The 4,675-nt window shown below is 38.7% G+C and overlaps 1 long non-coding RNA gene across 1 annotated transcript; it reads left to right on the forward strand.

Annotated features, from left to right (window-relative positions):
• Positions 1–336: 336 nt before the first annotated feature.
• LOC112842358 (uncharacterized) lies at positions 337–4,364 on the forward strand. Its single transcript, XR_003214094.1, has 3 exons — positions 337–537; positions 1,297–1,375; positions 3,973–4,364. It is a non-coding gene; the product is annotated as an uncharacterized LOC112842358 (long non-coding RNA).
• Positions 4,365–4,675: the final 311 nt, after the last annotated feature.

The following is a 4,675-nucleotide window of genomic DNA, read 5'->3' on the forward strand; positions in this document are numbered from 1 at the left end:
AGGGAGGTTTAAATCATGGATTTACCACTGTTCAGTCCGTGTTCAATCTGTTTGAGTGTGATACCACCTTCTGAAATTAAAATTAATTGATCAAAATGAAATACAAAAAAATAATGAAATAATGTTAATAAATTGGTGTAGTGTGCAAGGTCAAGAGCAGTCAACGAATGTATTATAAAAGCTGTAACAATCAGTTTCCTTAAAGTCCATGCACGTTTGGGAGAAAATGCATCACGTACATATATATATATATATATATATGTATATATATATATATATATATGTATGTATGTATATATATGTATGAAAAAAACTTAGACGAGGAGGGTACTATGTTGTCAGAAATAGCTGTCTGACTTTGAGGTACTGCAACAGCAGAGGGCACCAATACTCCTTGGAAGCACCAAATATTTAAAACCAAACCAACGAAGAAGAAGATAGCGCCACTTCTAACGGTCCAGACCTGGTCCAGACACTCCTGCTCAGCAAGGGAGCCCAGCAGCATCCTGCACCGAACCAACAACCTTCTCTTTCAAAGTAAGTATATCATTAGACTTGAAACGTATATCAGCTGCAACCATAGTTCGCTTAGTTTTCTTGTTGCGTTGAAAGCGTTCCTCTGTTACAGGCTTCGCCTTCAGTCCTGTTTAGTTTTCTGGAAAGTTCATGCTAATGCAGCAGGTTGAAGATTTTAGCTAGCTTTACTGTGAAACAAACGCCAGTTTAATTTACCAAAAGCAGCTAAAGACAATGTTTCTTTTTGATTTCTGTGCCAAGTCAGTGAAGTCATTGAGGGGTTATGTATTTCATTGTGACCTGCTTCTGCCATCCTGACCATTGTAGAGGAAATTTAAAAAAATATATGAGTTGGGTCAGTCATACACTCTGAATAAGTTCAGTACACTTCTTAAAACTGAAACAACATTATCTGATGAGGGTATTTCCAAGCTTTGTGAGGCGGTCAAGGGATCCAGAAATGTGTAACAGGTGAGGAATCAGCTGAGTCTTCATCAGATGTACTGTCTGACATTAGTGATGGTCAGATATTCAAAAGTAGTAATTTTTTTTTTTTTTTTTTTTACCAAAATCCATTATGTTTCAAACTACTGCTATACCAAGATGCCTTTGAAGTTGTTAATCCTTTAGGTTATGGAAATAAATAGATAATACTGTAGTTAAAGGAACCTTGTTTTGCATGCTGGAGATAATTTGGGCTCACATTGCACTGGTGGCCTCTGCTTTAGTCATACACAACATTTCTGTAGATATTGTTTAATGACGCAATCTGTTTTTCAGGGTGGTGATCCAAATCAGTGTGGAGCAGAATGCACCATAGAGATGTACAACTCTCCTGTTGAACACCTCAAGACTGAAGGTACACCAGATATAGAAGGAGTAAAGTTTGAGTCAGTTTTCAACTGTTTAAAATATTTTCACATCTGTCAGCCAGGTTTGCCATTTTGATTAGGACACAAGATTTTATGGCATTTTGTCATATGATGTTGCGCTGTTTCTTAAAAATTTTTTGTGAAAAAAAAGAATGGTTCACCTACTCCATTCTGAATTGGAGCATTAAACAGTTTAAATACTCTAACTCTGATACCTCTTCAAAGCCGTGTGAGGTCAGTCCTCAAACAAACTCTCAGCACAGTTAATATAAAACTGGAACTTTTTAAGGCTGTTGCCTCTCATGATTGATGACGTGGTGGAATGGAAGATGGAGCAGATGATTTTTACCCCACTGCATCCAATTGCGCATGTGCGAAGCCACTGCTGGCATGTGATGCGCAGCAGCAGAAGAAAAGGACCTGTGAGGCTCAGTAACAGAGATTTTATTAGAAAACTACAGACATTTTGCGCTGAAAAATATAATTTTTTTCCCAGTGCATCATGATAACTTCATTTCAGTTTGTTTCTTTTCATCAACAAATAAAGGAGGTTACATATAAGCTACTTTTTTATTGCTCAAAACTTGTCTGAACACAAACTGCACTTGTTGGTCCACTGTGATGTATGTGGCTGAAGAAAACAAATTGCTGTTATTTTTAGGTTGTACAGTCCTGATCAAAAGTTTTAGACCATTTGAAAAATGGCAAAAAATCATATTTTTCATGGTTGGATCTTAAGAAGGTTCCAAGTAGAGCTTCAACATGCAACAAGAAGAAATAGGAGTAAGGCAAAACATTTTTTGAGCATGCAATTTATTAAAAACAACGCTTAAACTGAAACAGGCTGTTTTACAGCTGATCAAAAGTTTAGGACCACACCTCCAAAAAACATGGGTAAACCCCCAAAACAGAAAGTTCCAAACTTGAACTCAGTAATTAATTGGTCCGCTGTTCTTGTTGATCACTTCATGCAAGCGTTTCCATGAGGTGAGTGGGAACATTTCTCCAAGTGGTGAAGATGGCCACATGAAGAGCGTCTACTGTCTGGAACTGTTGTCCATTCTCAGTTGGATTTAGATCAGGGAAAGACGCAGGTCCAAAAGAGTGATATTATTCTCCTGGAAGAAGTCCTTTGTCCTGTGGGCATTGTGTACTGTAGCGTTGTCCTGTTGAAAAACCCAGTCGTTACCACACAGATGAGGGCCCTCAGTCATGAGGGATGCTCTCTGCATCATCTGGACATAGCCAGCAGCCTTTTGACACTCCTGCACCTCCTGAAGCTTCATTGTTCCACTGAAGGAAAAAGCATCTTCCCAATCATTGTGGCACCCACTTGTCTGTAGGGCGAAGAAAACATCTCAGGTGGGATCTGCTTGCCATGCCAGTAAGGTTGGAAACCATCAGGACCATCAAGGTTGCATTTTTTTTACAGGATAAAAAAAGGTTATATTTTTTTCTCATCATAGAATTAGTTTTTGAAGCCCTTCAGTCTCAGATGCCATTTGATGGTTATGGGGGTGCAATCGGCACCACTAATGGCCTTAACTCAGGTTGAGGATTTTTTAGGTCTTCCACTTCACGTTTTTGTTCCATAACCCCCAGGATTATTTAAGAAATGACCGTCTTAACTGCATAAGATAAGATAAGATAAGAACAACTTTATTTATCCCGAGGGAAATTCTTTTGTCATGTACATGCTCAAAGCAGCAGGAGAGACCGAGGAACAGGTGAAATAGATATAAGATATACAATATATACAATAAGAATAGTGTACAGTAATATACAGTAGGATAGTGCAAGACAAATAATCGGATAACTCTAACAAAGTAATATACATAACTATATCCTGGTGAATAAATAACTAAACTATCAGTGCAGGCGGTTCTAGAAAGTGACAAGTATTGTGCAATAGAATGAAGGGAGTAGCAGCATATGATGGGGGGATGAAAACAAATATTCAATAAGTACTCTTGGGTAATATTGCACGGTCTGGGAGGGAACAGAATAATATAGGTAATAGTCTCAGGAGATCCCACCTCAGCAGCGATGGCGCGCTGTGAGAGACCCTACTTATGCAGTTCAACAAGCCGACCATGTTCAACAAGGAAAGTTTTTTTGCTTTTGCCATCAGAACATCCTGACAGTCTGACTACCTGACAGAAAATGACAATGAATCCACAGTTTTGCACAGATTTGGCCTTTTAAAGGCATGTGGTCCTAAACATTTGATCAGCTGTAAAACAGTCTGTCCCAGTTTAAGTTTGTGAAATGTAAGTTAAATGTTTTGTCTCACTCCCATTTCTGCTTGTTGCATGTTGTTGGAACCTTGTTAAGATCCAACCATGCAAAAGATGATTTTTTTTTTTTTGTTGCCATTTTTCAAGTGGTCTTAAACTTTTGATTGGGACTGTATTTAATAATCGATTAGTTTCTTCTGAATGGATTAAGAATGCTTTTTTCCCCACAATGCATCACAATTGTAAATCATTATACGATTAATTGTGTCAGCTCTATTAGATGTAAGATTATATATTTGCTTTTGAAATGGGCAGTTTGCTTTATTGTGCTTTGTATTTGCTTTCAGACTACAAGGAAAGAACGCTAATCTACACCGAGCATCTGAAGAACAACAAACAAGTCCTCCAGCACATTGAATCCAAAACCTGTTCCAGTTCCTCAGACACCATCAGAGACTGTTTTGAAAGCCCTCTACGATCAGGTCTGGATAAAAAGAAACTTTGCCAACCACTGCAAGTATCAAGTGTTTTAAATTTTGTTTGACTGTTTATTATGTACTTATTTGTTTTGGGTTGTATTAAGTTTGATATTAATTAGATCAGTGCCTTTTTAGTCATTAATTTGATTATTAAGTATTAATTGTTTAGGGCAGCATGGTGGTTAGCACTGTTGCTGCACAGCAAGAAGGTTCTGAGTTCAATTCCACCATCAGGCCGGGGTCTTTCTGTGTGGAGTTTGCATGTTCTCCCCATGTTTGCGTGGGTTCCCTCCGGGTACTTCCTCCCACCGTCCAGAGACATGCAGTTTGTGGGGATAAGTTAATTGATTAATCCAAATTGCCCATAGGGGTAAATGTGAGTGCGAATGGTTGTCTGTCCCTGTGTGTTAGCCCTGTGACAGACTGGTGACTTGTCCAGGGTGTACCCCGCCTCTCGCCCTATGACAGCTGGGATAGGCTCTAGCGCTGCGACCCTGAAAAAGGATAAGTGGAAGCGAATGGATGGATGGATGTTAACTGTTTAATTTAATCATTGTCTCTACTGGTTTTT

The sequence above is a fragment of the Oreochromis niloticus genome, linkage group LG2 (genome assembly GCF_001858045.2).
Source record: "Oreochromis niloticus isolate F11D_XX linkage group LG2, O_niloticus_UMD_NMBU, whole genome shotgun sequence".
NCBI lineage: Eukaryota > Metazoa > Chordata > Actinopteri > Cichliformes > Cichlidae > Oreochromis > Oreochromis niloticus.